Source organism: Ornithorhynchus anatinus, chromosome 13 (assembly GCF_004115215.2).
Source record: "Ornithorhynchus anatinus isolate Pmale09 chromosome 13, mOrnAna1.pri.v4, whole genome shotgun sequence".
In the NCBI taxonomy this organism is placed as follows: domain Eukaryota; kingdom Metazoa; phylum Chordata; class Mammalia; order Monotremata; family Ornithorhynchidae; genus Ornithorhynchus; species Ornithorhynchus anatinus.
Window position 1 is genome coordinate 38804972 of NC_041740.1, and position 14382 is coordinate 38819353.

Consider the following 14382-nt stretch of genomic DNA (forward strand, 5'->3'; position numbering starts at 1 on the left):
TGAGCTCCACCTGGGACCGTGACCAATGTGACTAGCTTGTATCTACCCCGGTGCTTAGTACAGTGCCTGGTACACAGTAAGCGCTTAACGAACACCATTAGACAGGTCACTCGGAATCGCCCGGCAACCCCTGGCCTCTGGGGCGAGGAAATCGGCTGGGTGTGGGGGTGAGCTGCAGTTTACCACTGTGGAGGGAAAATGGGGGGCCCCCCTTGGCCAGCCCTCCAGCTCCTCACTCCTGACAGACGACTGCAACACCAACACACATACACAACACAATATCTTTTCCTTCCACCACCTCAGGAAAAGAAACAAAAGGCCACAGGACTCTGGCCTTCCTCTCCCTCACTATTCTGCTTAGCAACACCCGATGGCTGGGGGTGGGGAGGAGGTGTCGAGTATATTTCTGGTGTGAGTTTTTGTTTGTTTGGTTTTTTGTTTTGGTTTTTTTTTTTTTTGGCAGCTGAGAGTGGTCCCAGAAACCCTTAGCCCATATGAGGAAGGAAGCAGAAAGAGATGAAAAGGATTCGGCCATTTAATGAAGAGGGAGGGGCAGGGGATGGTTTGGGTGAAGACTGGCCTCCAACTTGCCATGGCAAAATTGATGCTTTACATGTGTGGGATGGATTTCAAAATGTCAAAGAGGATGTTAGGTAAGAAAGTTCGAGAAGGGTTTAAATACATTGATGGATGATAAGTTGAGTTAATTAGGCACTTAGAAGACACACACATTTACCCTTCGGCTCCCCAAAGGGTAAGCGCCAAAATGTAGAAAACAGTGTTTTATAGGGCCTAGAAGATTGGGCATTGTCCTCTGACCTTGCATTCCAGTAACAAAACTGGCTCTGTCATGTGATGTTGACACTTATCTTCCCCCTTGTCTCCTCCTGCCCCTCCCTGTCTTTTCTGCTCCAACTTTCTCATCCAGGAATATGCTCTTCTGACAAGTTGCCCCACCCCAGACATAGATCCTGACTGGACATTATGAGCACAAGGGTGAATTTGGGCCGGGGCTGTGAGAGGGTGGGAGTCTTCAAAGGGGCTGGAGATCCAGTCCTGGACTCCCGAGTCTCCTGGGTTTGGTTCTGGAACCCAGGATGGGCCCAAAAAGCCCCCAGAAGTTTCTGGAGTCTGGGGATGGTTGGGGAGGAGAGGCAATGACTCCGATCCAGGCCTCAGAGCCCAGTGGGGCCAAGTGGAAAACCTGGGCCAGCCCCAGACTGGGCAGAGAAGAAGAAAGGATCCATTCTCCTGGGCCTGGATGTAGATTGTGGGGGACAAGGTTGGGAGAGGGGAAGAAAAGTTCACAACCAGGCTCATGAGGGACACAAAGGGCCCTCCTCTTGGGGCCCTGGAGAAGTAAGGAATTCCCAGTCTGATCCTAAAGCTCTGGGCCACAGCAGAGGAGCCTCAGCTGACCGAGTCCAATTCATTCATTCAATCCTATTTATTGGACACTTTCTGTGTGCAAAGAAGTGTACTTAAGTGGTTAGGAGAGTTCAGTATAACAATAAGAAGGACAAATTTCCTGCCCATGATGAGCCCTCCTCCCCCTAACCATAGTCCAAATTCTGAGGGAAAGAGGAGGAGGCAGGCCACAGCCCCCATTACTGTCACATAGTTGCAGTTGCTGAAATACACTGAGAGCCTGGTTTTAGAGACCCAAGAGATGTTTGCCTTTTTTTTTTAATAATGGTATTCGTTAATCAATCAGTGGTACTTAAGGAGCGCTTACTATGCGCAGAACACTGTTCTAAGTCCTTGGGAAAGAACAATACCATAGAATTAGTGGACACCTTCTGAGCTTCAGTCTAGAGGGGGAAGACAGGTTGTGCTGGAGGTCAGGCACCCGCTCGCCTCTAATTGTTGAGAGGGGAACAGAAGCCCCCCAAAAGGGGTCATGAACAGTTACAACTCCAAGTGTCATTCCAGGAGTCAAGGGGAGAGGTCCGTGTGAGAAAGACAGACGGACACTACTCAGGAACCAGCCGAGCCGCTTCCATCTGTCGCCACCCGGCCTCTCCTCCGCTGGCACTCAAAAATCTTTCCATAAAAATTTGAGATTGTTTTCCTGATTTGGAAGCTGCGATCTTCTGATTGGGCCCACCCTCCCACTGGCCCCCTAACTAGTTTCACCATTACATGGTCCTTCTGAACTCTGGGAAGCCCAGTTGGATTTCTTGGTATCTTTGGCATGGTTTCCTTCACAGGAGCAGGCTTGGAGCCCTGCCAGGGAAACATTGTTTTCCCTTTTCACTTCCAAATCAAGGCTTCTTCCCCTCCTCGCTCGACCCCCTAACCCTCAACTCACACGCACTCACTAACTCCAGAGAAGCAACCACAGACACGGCAAATGGACAGGGGCTGAAAATTTATAGTGAGAAAAAGGACAGGGGGAGAAAACAGAAGAAATGAGTATGATGAAAGATAAAAGGAAGCGAAGACCTGAAACCAAGCAGCTAGAGAAAGAGACACCAGAGTGAAGAAAGAAGGAAGGGCACAGTAAGCTGCTGCTGAAAAGGGGAGCAGTTGACTCCAGTTCATAAATATTGGAACACCCTGTTCCTCGCTGGAGCTTCAAAACAAGCTCCTTTTCCTGGATGGAACCCCCACCTCTGAAACAGCAGCCGAGTTCACCCTGGATTAGGGGCCAGACGGAGGGCAACGCAAACCAGACTGGCTCGAAATCTCGAGAAGCAGCACGGCATAGTGGATAGAGCACAGGCCCGGGAGTCAGAGGGTCATGGGCTCTAATCCCGGCTCTGTCACTCTTCTGCTTTGTGACCCTGGGCAAGTCACTTCACTTCTTTGTGCCTCAGGTGCCTCATCAGGTGCCTCACGTGGGACAGGGACTGTGTCCAACCCGATTTGCTTGTATCCACCCTAGCGCTTAGTACAATACTTGGCACACAGTATGCGCTTAAGAAACACCACAGTTATCATTATTATTATTGTATTTCTTGAGCGCTTACTGTGTGCAGAGCACTGTACTGAGCATTTGAGAGAGTACAATATAACAATATACCTGACGCATTCCCAGTCCACAACGAGCTAAATTTCCTTGCAAGGAACCTGGCATCTGAACAAACCTGGGCTCATGTCTCTGACTAGAGAAGATCCTTGGCCTGCCGAAAGCCACGGCCACCGTGGAGGTTGCCAGTGCACGCTGCCAAAATACACTGGGAGCCAAAAGGAAACACTTGCCTTTATTCCCCGATGAATTTTTCCTTTTCCCAAGTCACATCCTCTTAGCCCGGCTACATCGCTTTAGCACTTTTGCTCCTCACCACTTCCCGATGCGCTTATGTACATATCGTTTTATATAACCTACTCTTGGAGCACCCCTTCTGTCAACTGGTAAATTGTTTTAGGCTTGTCCATCTGCTAGGCTGCAAGCTCCTTGAGGGCAAGGGTCGCGTCGTCTCCATTCATTCATTCATTCAATTGTATTTATTGAGCGCTTAACCGTGTGCAGAGCACTGTACTAAGTACTTGGAAAGGACAATTCGGCAACAGACACAATCCCTACACCCGACGACGGGCACACAGTCTAGAAGGGGGGAGGCAGACAACAAAATGAAACAAGTGGAGAGGCATCAATAGCATCAATATAAATAAATAGAATTATAGATAGGCACACCTCATTAATAAAAGAAATAGAATAATATGTACATATATACACAAGTGCTGTGGGGCGGGAAGGGGGGTAGAGCAGAGAGAGGGAGGCGGGGCGATGGAGAGGGGAGGAGGAGCAGAGAAAAAGGGGGGCTCAGTCTGGGAGTCTTCTATTGTACTTTTCCAAGCACTTAGTATAGTGTGGGATTGGAAGTCAGGAGACCTGGGTTCCCATTCTGGCTCGGCCACTTACCTGCTGTGTGACCTTTGGCAAGTCACTTCACTTCTCTAGGCCTCAGTTCCCTCATCTGTAAAATGGGGATACAATACCTGTCCTTTCTACTTTGGCTATAAGTCCCATGTGGGATCTAAATATCTTTTAACCACCTAGTGGTTAGTACAGTGCTTGGCTCATAGTAAGTGCTTAACAAATACCACAAATATTATTATTATGATCCTATTAATAATAATCCTGGCACTGCCACTTGCCTGCTTTAGGACTTTGGGCAAGACACTTATCTGTGTTTCGGTTTCTTCACCTGTAGAATGGGGTGAAAATACCTCTTTCCCCTCCTTCAGACTGTGAGTCCTGTGTGTGACAGAAGATGTGTCCAATCTGTTTACCCTTTACCCCCAAGTTTAACCCCAAAACTAAACATCAGGGACTAAATGAATGCCATTGATTGATTCTTGGAGGTTTTAACTGCCCCAGATAAAGTATCACCCAAGGCAGTTCTAGGCACATGGCCTAGCTGAGGCTAATAATAATAACAATAATAATAACAATGATTTGTAAGCACTTACTATGTGCCAAGCACTGTACTAAGTCCTGGGGTAGATACAAGATAGTGTGTCGGACACAGACCAGATACCACATGGGCTCACAGTCTAAGAGGGAGGGAGAATAGGATTCTACAGATGAGGAAACAGGCCCAGAGAAGTGAAGTGACTTGTCCAAGTTCACACAGCATGCAAGCGGCGGAGCCAGAATTAGACTCCCAGGCCCAGCGTTCCTTCCGCTAGGCCGCACTGCTTCTCCATTCAAGCTTCCCTTTCGGTTTCTTTGAAAGCAAACTAAATATAGGTGGTCCCTAAAACCAGTTGTCTTGCCTCTGGGGGTCTCACCCTACGCAACCCTGCCCGAAAGCCGTCAGTCCCTCTGGAGAAGGAAGGACCCGCTACGCTGTAAGAGCCACATCTCCCCCGCTCCTCCTTGCCAGCTGAGCCATTTTTACCCTGGCTCTCCTCACATGACTAAGGGGAGCTGGCTCTTTAGAAACCCACTTCCTAAAACAAAGACAGCCGCGCCTGGCTACTTTTGCCCCCTGGTGCAATGTCTCTCTTGCAATAGGAGTGGCAGAGAGCAGGAGGATGAGAGGTTCATGGATGCGGCGCTTAGTATGCTCCCAGCCCCCGCGGCCAATCATCCTTCTGGCTGAGCAGGGGTGGCTGGTGGCTTTCAAGGCGGCGGCTCTCACATTCTCACATGCCAGATAATAATAATAATTATGGCATTTGTTAAGCGCTTAGTATATGCCGGGGACCGTACTAAGCGCTGGGGTGGACCCAAGCAAATCAGGTTGGACAGTCCCTGTCCCAAGTGGGCTCACAGTCTTAATTCCCATTTTACAGGTGAGGGAACTGAGTCCCAGAGAAATGACGTGACTTGCCCAAAGTCACACAGCAGAGAAGTGGTGGAGGGGCCTGTGAAGGTAGCTGGAGCAGAGCGGGAGGCTGAGAATCAGGCGAAATGTAGATTTAACAAATACCATTTACAAAAAAGTGACTTGCCCAAGGTCACACAAGACAAGAGACAGAAGTGGGATTAGAACCCAGGTCTTTCCGACTCCCAGGCCTGTGCTCAATAATACTAATAATTGCATTTGCTAAGCTCTTACTTTGTGCCAGGCACCGCACTAAGCGCTGGGATGGGTCCAAGTAAATCGGGTTGGACAGAGTCCCCGTCCCACATGGGGCTCACAGTCTTAATCCCTATTTTACAGCTGAGGGAACTGAGCCCCAGAGAAGTGAAGCGACTTTTCCAAGGTCACACAGCCGGCAAGTGGCGGAGCCGGGACTAGAACCCAGGTCCTCCTGACTCCCAGGCCTGTGCTCTGTCTACTCTCCTGAACTTGTATCGACTCCAGTGCTTAGAACAGCACAGTAAGTGCTTAGTAAACACCATTAGAAAAAAGCACTCTACAGAACTGAGTGACTAGGTGACTCAAACACCTTTCATAGATCCATATATTTTCTTTTTTTTAACACACTGAGAAGGAAGGTGCATCCACTTTTCCATTTCAGGCTGAGAAACAAGGGAGACTGACTAATTTACCACAATCCAAACAGAGACAGATGGGGTTTGAGAGGCCATAGATTGCAGGGGGCCTATATTCCCCTTCCTAAGCCAATCCATGCTGACTCTTATCTTCACTCCTCCCTTTCTCTTCCTCTTTCCTCTCATCCTGTCCTCTCTGGGCCAGCTGGTGGGCTGACAGTTTCTGCTGAATCACCATCCTGTGCTGGTCTCTGCCAAGAAGACCAAAACACGCAGCTCAGCATTTCCCAAGAGCGGACACTTCTCTTTTCATCCGTTAGCTGGAAGGGTCGGCCAGCCGGCGGGGATGGCCGAGAGAGAAAAACAGGAGAGTGGGGAGAAAGGCGCCACGGGATGCCCTAGTCGGAGCCTGACGCCGGTGCCGGCAGTCAAGTCCAAATGTCCGTATCTGTAAATTATTTATTTATATTACTGTCTCTCTCTCCCCCTCCGGACTGTAAGCTCGTTGTGGGCAGGGAACGTGTCTGTTAGACTGTTCTATTGTCCTCTCCCAAGCGCCTAGGACAGTGCTCTGCGCCCAGTACGCGTTCAGTAAATGCAACTGAATGAATGAATGAAAGGAGCTTGTTGGGAGCGGGATCCTGGGTGATGGCGGGCAAGTCACTTCACTTCTCTGGGCCTCAGTTACCTCACCTGTAAAATGGGGATTGAGAGTGTGAGCCCCATTTGGGACAGGGACCGTGTCCAACTTGATTAGCTTGCATCCACCCTAGTGCTCAAAACAGTGTGTGACACGCAACCAACGGTGAACAAATCCCACCATTATTTATTATTACTGTTATAAATAGTTGCTCCACCTCTTCGTCTAAATGATTAACATGCAAGAGATGTAAAATTGCAGGCAAATGATTCCTTCGTAAAATGCTAGAACAGGCCGGGAACCTTTTGTAATAGGACCTCAGGGTTTGTGCAGCATAAGAAAAATAAATAACTGCCGAAACCAGATTAAGTCCAATACCTCAGAGAGAATGCCAGAAGGGAAATCCGGGCCCTTGGGAAAACCATCCTCTTAAGAAACTGAAGGGGCAGAACAGGACTCTTTCTTGTCCTTGTGCTTTTAATTTCACGGCAGGGCCTTCTGAAATTTGGGAGAAGGAAAGAATGGGGCTTCCTCTGCTCCAGCTGAGTGAGAAAAGAAGGTCAGGGAAAAGAAGGAATGGGATTCTTCTTTGCTATTTACTTCTCCTCCAAGAGAGTAGTGACAACCAGGGACCTTGGAATGCAAGGAGAAAGGTGAAAGTTAGGCCCAAGGAATCAGAGGGAGACCGGAGAGGAAGAAAATGGAGAGGAGGAGACAGGCGGGGGTGACTGGGGACGCTGAAAAGGATGATTAGATCCAATAGTCGACTCCTGTCTTGCAATAATAAAAATAACATTAGTAATAAATAATGGAGGTATTTGCTCAGTGTTCACTGTGTGTCAAACACCGTTCTGAGCACTAGGGTGGATACAAGCTAATCAGATTGGACGCAGTCCCTGTCCCAAATGAGACTCGCACTCTTAATCCCCATTTTACAGATGAGGTAACTGAGGCCCAGAGAAGTGAAGTGACTTGCCCGCCATCACCCAGCAGACAAGTGGCGAATTAGAACCCAGGTCCTTCTGGCTCCCCGGCCCGTGCTCTAGCCATTAGGTCACGCTGCTTATTTCCAAGGGGCTGATCAAAGGGGCACGAAAATCCACTTTCTATCGTGCCCATACCGGGAAGAAGGGGAGAGGATGAAAACGTCTAGGGCTTCTGGTTCTCTCCTCATTGGGGAGATTCTGCTGCCTCAGCAGTGGACAATCAGCTTTGACCTGAATAATGAAATCGCCCAAAGAAGCCGCTGCAGTTGCGAAAGGGCCATCAGAGCCTGCATTCTCCCCCTCCCCCGCCACCCTGTGAAAGCAAACCAGTTACAGCAGGTTCTGTCCTCTTTCCCCTCCGCCCAAGCCGGCCTGGCCGTCCTTTCGGATCTCAGATCTTTAAAGAAAACAGCCCCAGAGTGGAACACGGCTATTTTAACCTTTTAGCCCCAGCCAAAAACACCGGGTTCGTTGGCCCACGTCCCCTCCCTTCAAAGTTCCTCTGTCTCCTCTCTCCCCGCGCAGATCGACCACCGCCACTCCCCAAAAAATGAAAAAACGACTCAGTGTCTCTTGAGAGACTTTTATCTCCAAGGGGAAAGAGCAGGGGCCAAGCTTCGGGACACTATTCTGGGTCCTCGGGGCCAGAGCCGAATGCCAGGGCCTAGCTGGTCGGACAGTAAAGGTCCCCCAAAATATAGCATTTCCTTCTCCTTCCCTCCTGTTCTCCATTGTCTCTCTCACCACCTGACCGCCGCACTCCCGTTGCTCACGAAAAGAGTGCCGGCCTCACTCGTTGGGAAACGCAGCATCTTTCTAGCATATCCGGTTTAAAGGGGAATTTACCTTCAGCAAAAACCAGCACCCCAAACTGTTCCCCCTCTTTGGGTCCCAGTGCTCTACTAGTCCGGCCTGCTTCCCTAAATACCCAGGCACTGCAATTTCAGTGATATAAAAAGGACCTGGACAATATCCAGGAGAATGGCAAAAATGATTAAAATGGAAGAACAGAATTAGGAGGGCAGGAATTGGAGCTGTTTGGCCTGAAGAAGAGCCCTTGGAGAGCTGCTTCTATCCATTAGTCAATCAGTAAGCGCTCTAGACTGTAAGCTCGTCGTGGGCAGGGAATGTGTCTGTTATACTGTCCTCTCCCAAGAGTTTAGTACAGTGCTCTGCACGCAGTAAGCACTCCATAAATACAACTGACTGACACAGCACTGTGCTAAGTACTTGGAAGAGGACAACACAACAGAGTGGGTAGACACATTCCCTGCCCACACAGCACACGAAGAACCATATTCAAGAATAGGAAGGGATATAGTGCTGATCAGGATGAGCTAGTGTTCTTATCTCTCCTGAAAACAGGATAGTCAGTCAGTAGGAACTTGTTGAATGTCCACAAGATGCAGACACAGACAAGCCTCCAGGACCTAAGCAACGGGCTTAAAGTGCAGCGTGAAGGATTTAAGCGAGCAAGCTCAGGGGAACAACAATCCAACTCTGCTAACGTGTTCAGAGCCCTCAGAGAAAACTGTTGATTTTTCTTGTCTGGAAGACAACTTTAGGTGGCCCCTCTTTATCTGGAATGATTTCCCCAGTTTTGCCTGGAGGTAAACGGTTATGTGGGTTGGCTTCCTGCTGTCTCTTTTTGCCCAAAGGTACCACCTTTCTGAACAAAGCCAGAGCTGTCAATCGATACATGGTATCTAAGAATTAGTAGTAGTAGTAGTAAAAACAGTAATAATAATAATGGAATTTGTTAAGGACTATGTTCCAGGCACTGTACTAAGCACTGAGGTGGATACAAATAAATCAGGGTGGACGCAGTCCCCGTCTCATGTGGGACTTTCTGTCTCAATCCCCTTTTTCCAGATCAGGTAACTGAGGCCCAGAGAAGTGAAGTGACTCGTCCAAGGTCACACAGCAGACAAGTATGGCAGAGCTAGGATTAGAACACAAGGCCTTCTGACTCCCAGGTCTGTGTTCTATGCATTACACCGCTGAACATTTACTGTGTGCAGAGAGCTGACCTAAAACCTTGGGAGAGTACAGTCTGACAGAATTGGCTCCCATATTCCCTGCATTATTGTCTGTCTTCCCCTCTAGACTGTAAGCTTGTTGTGGGTAGACAGAATGTGTCTGCTTATTGTTGTACTGGACTTTCCCAAGCACTCAGTACAGCGCTCTGCACACATTAAGCACTCATTAAATACGACCGACTGACTGTATTTCCCACTGACTCAATTACCAGCAGGACTAGGGAGGGAGCTGGTAGGAAGCAGGCAGTGCCGCAACACGGGAATTGGGTACCTGAAGACTCTCCAGCTCAGGGTAACTCATGTCAATGTCCAATGCCACACGCGTGCTCGAAACCATTGGGGGAGGGGTGAACGGCAGACGCAGTTGCCGGAAAACGTTCCCTAGCTCGGCAATCGCATCTTCGCCAAAACGTGTGGGGAAAATACTCATCGTGGCAGAAGCCACTAGCTTTTTCTGGGGGTCTTGGCAAAAATATCTGTTTGGAAAAGTTGGGGCAGACCGGCCTGAAGGCCAGGCCGTGGGGGAAACTGCCCCAGGTCCTGCCTCCACGCGGGCAGATGGAAGCAGGTGCGCCCGAGTCACTTGTTTGTCTCCCCTCCAGCCTCCCCGGGCCGCCCTGTGACAGCAGCTCTTGGAATCTCGCTTGCCAGGAAGCAGGGGGAGGTGGTTGTGGAATGTCTTGTGATCCTGCTGCTGTTTGGGGTAGGGGGAGGAGGCCAGGGATCAGAGACTTAGGAAACTTCGCTTCCCCTTGTGCTAACCTTCTCACTGTACCTCCATGTCGTCTATCTCACCACCGGCCTCTCGCCACATCCTGCCTCTGGCCTGGAACGCCCTCCCTCCTTATATCTGACAAACAATGACTCTCCCCACCTTCAAAGCTTTCGGAAGGCACATCTCTTCCAAGAGGCCTTCTCTGTCTAAGCCCTCCTTTCCTCTTCTCCCACTCCCTTTTGCGTCGCCCCGACTTGCTCCTTTATTCATCCCCCTCCCAGCCCCACAGCACTTCTGTCCATATCTGCCATTTATTGATTTCTATTCACGTCTGTCTTCCCCTCTAGCCTTTAAATTTGTTGTGGGCAGGGATGTGTCAGTTATATTGTACTCTCCCAAGTGCTCAGTACAGTGTTCTGCACACAGTAAGCGCTCAAGAAATACGACTGGCTGACTGATCTTCGATTTCCCTCCCTGTCCCTGCAACCCCCTCCACAACTGGCTTACCTGCCCCAGGCTTCGCCCTTCCTAGGAATGACCCTGGCTGACTTAGGTGATGAACTAGATGTTTTTTCCAGGCTCATCATCATCATCAGAGTGTTTATTGAGTGCTTACTATGTGCCAAGCACTGGGGCTGATCCAAGATAATCAGGTCTGACACAGTCCCTGTCCCAAGTGGCTCTCCGTCTAAGTATGGGGGAGACAGGTACTGACTCCTCATTTTACAGATGAGGAAACGGAGGCATAGAAGTGAAAAGACTTGTCCAAGGTCACACAGGAGACAATTCGCAGAGCTGGGATTAGAACCCGGGTCCTCTGACTCCCGGGCTGGCGTTCTTTCCGCTAAGGCCCGTTGCTTTTTCCAGTTCTAAGGCAAAATTGCCCCCTATCTCCAATGCACTGCTCTTTATCCCCCACGTCGCCCACCTTTCTAGCGGCATCAGGAGGGAACAGGAAGTGAGAGAGGGAGAGAGAGAAAGAGCGGTCCCTAGAAAAACAGTTTTCTCCCCATAGCTTGGTACAATATAAGAATATAACAGACATATTCCATGCCCACAGCGAGCTTACAGTCTAGAAAGGAAGATGGACGTGAATAGAAATCAATAAATGACAGATCTGGACGTAAGTGCTGTGGGGCTGGGAGAGGTGCGATGAATAAAGGGAGCGAGTCAGGGCTACCAAACAGCAGAGCCAGCAGCTACTGTTATTTCCCCAAGGTTCCCTGCTCTGATATTCCTGCTGGAGCCGACAGGCAGCTGGCAAGAAGACAGCCCGGGATTGCAGGGATCAACAGGCCTCCAGACATATGGCTCTTCCCCAAAATCCATTTGCTAGTGAACAGGCCCGAAGAGTTTAGAAGCCCCGCTCCCTCCCCCACCCAACCAACGCCAACCTGGTCATCCTACTGTCGGGAAAATGCCGGGGACTCCCCGTTCTACAGTACTCTCCCAAGTGCTTAGTAGAGTGCTCTGCAACACAGTCAGCGCTCAATAAATACATCTGACTGAACCTTGAGCCCTCTGCTCAAGTCCCCTGCCATCGTGGACATGGAGACCATGGCCGAGCAGGGGTCCGGTGCTGGAGGTGGTGATGGTCGAAGTCAAGTGGAGCCAAACTATTGAGCGCCAACTGGGTGCAGAGCACTGTCCTAAGCGCTTGGGAAAGGACAATATAACAGTAAACAGACACGTTCCCCCCTGACGATAAGCTTACACGCGTGACCCTCTCCTTCTGACTTCCGTTGCCACTCTCTGCCACTGCTGCCGGCTAATGGGGGGGCAGGGAAATGATGGCGAGGGTGAGGAGCAGCAGCAGTGAGTTGGGATGTTCTAGTTGCCCCTCTTGCCCCTTGCCAGGGTAGGTAAGCCACTGTAAGCCCATCATTGGGCAGGGATTGTCTCTATCTGTTGCCGAATTGTACATTCCAAGCACTTAGTACAGTGCTCTGCACATAGTAAGTGCTCAATAAATACTATTGAATGAGCAACTGTCAGTCTCAGCACACCTTCGCTCAATCAAGCAAGTAGCACTCACTTAGCGTCTGCTGGGTCCAGAGCACTGTCCCAAGTACTTGGGAGTACAGAGTAGAATTAGAAGATATAATCCCTGCCCTCAAGGAGCATACGAGCTAGCCAGGAGGCTGCGAATACTTAAATACCTTTCAGATAGGAAGACATGTACATAAGAGCTTTTAATAATACTAATGATGGTAACTGTTAAGCGCTTACTATGCACCAAGCACGGTTCTAAGAGCAGGGTAACACAACAGAGTCACAGTGGCAGTTGGGGGACTGTAAGCGAGCCCGTTACTGGGCAGGGATTGGCTCTATCTGTTGCCGAATGGTCCATCCCAAGCGCTTAGTACAGTGCTCTGCACATAGTAAGCGCTCCATAAATACGATTGAAATACTAATGAATGAATGTAAGCTCGTTGAGAACAGGGAACTGGTCTGCCAATTCTGTTGTATTGTAGTCTCTCAAGCGCTTAGTTCTGCCCATAGTAAGTGGTCACTAAATACCAGTGACTGATTGATATTTAGTGATTGGTACTAACCAATGGGAAGAACACAGGCCTGGGAGTTAATGGACCTGGGTTCTAATTCCAGCCCCACCACTTGTCCTGCTGTGTGACCCTCGGCATGTCACAACTTCTCTGTGACCCAGTTACCTCATCTGTAAAATGGGGATTAAGCCTGTGAGCCCCACGTGGGACAGGGACTGAGTCCAACCTGATTGTGTTTGATCTCCCCCACCGCTTAGAACGGTGTCTGGCACATAGTAAGCGCTGAACAAATACAATTCAAAAAAGAGGGAAAGAAAGACCGAGAAACAAGGGAGAAGATAGAAGTCGGAAACCCAAAGTTTCCGAGGAAAGTCCTCTAAACCGTAAGCTCATTACGGGCATGTGTCTGCTAATTCTGATATATCGTACTCTCCCAAGCGCTTAGAACAGTGCTCTGCACATAGTAAGTACCACTGATTGATGACTGACTGATGGATCGAAAGCCACGGGAAACCGGGACGAGAAGGGGCAGCCCGGCAGGTACTCACATAGGCAAACGCCAGCCAGGAGTCGCAGGCCAGACTCGGGGGGGAAGCAGGTGGGGAAGAGGGGCTGGAGCACGTAGTTGGAGAAGGTCAGAGCGATGACCGCCTGGTTGGTAGGGTAGATCACCAGCACCGCGATCCACAGCCTCAGGAACCTGAAGGGAGGAGCAGGACAGGACAGGAAGTGACCGAAGGCAGCAATGAGAAGCAGCCTACTTTTCTCGGAGAACAGAAGAAATGCCATCCTCCCCCACCTCCCCCATCGCATTGCTCCCAGAGAGGGGTTTTCGGCAGATTCCAAGGGATGCCTTCTGTGGAGAAATGGGATTTGAAAGGGGCACTGAGTTGTAAAACATGAACGAAAAAGAAGAAGCGTGACCTGGTGGTTAGAGCACAAGCCTGGGAGTCTGAAGGACCTGGGTTCTAGTCCCGGCTCCACCACTTGTCTGCTCTGTGACCTTGGGCAAATCACCTCCCTTCTCCAGGCCTCATCTGTAAAATGGGGATTAAGACTGTGAGCCCCCTGTGGGACAAGGACCGTGTCCAACCTGATTACCTTACATCTACCCCAGTATTTAGAACAGTGTCTAGCACATAGTAAGCACTTAAAAAATAAAAAAAAAGCACACGCTTGCCCTTCTGGACAGCTCTGATCAGACGGTGGGGCTCGGAACTTTAATTAGGCCAAGACCTGGTAATTAGTAGCTCATTTCAGTGTTCCTTCTCTCTCCTTTCCCACTTCCTTTCCAGGTTTTTCCTCTTTCCGGCACGTTCTCCACCATAGTGGGAAAGCGAGCATCTCGGACCTCAAATCCTCTCAGCCTAATGACTGCGGAAAGACTTTCCTTGGGAACCCTACTGTCTGTGATTCAAAGTACCTGGGCCTTCACTCCTCTAGACTGTAAGCTCATTGTGGCATCTTATATTGTACTCTCCTAGTGCTTAGTTCAGTGCCCTGCAACAGTAAACACTCAATAAATACGACTGATTGATTGATTGATTCAACGGCCCAAAATACAGACCACACCACCAACGGCAATGAGAATATTTTGCTCATTCT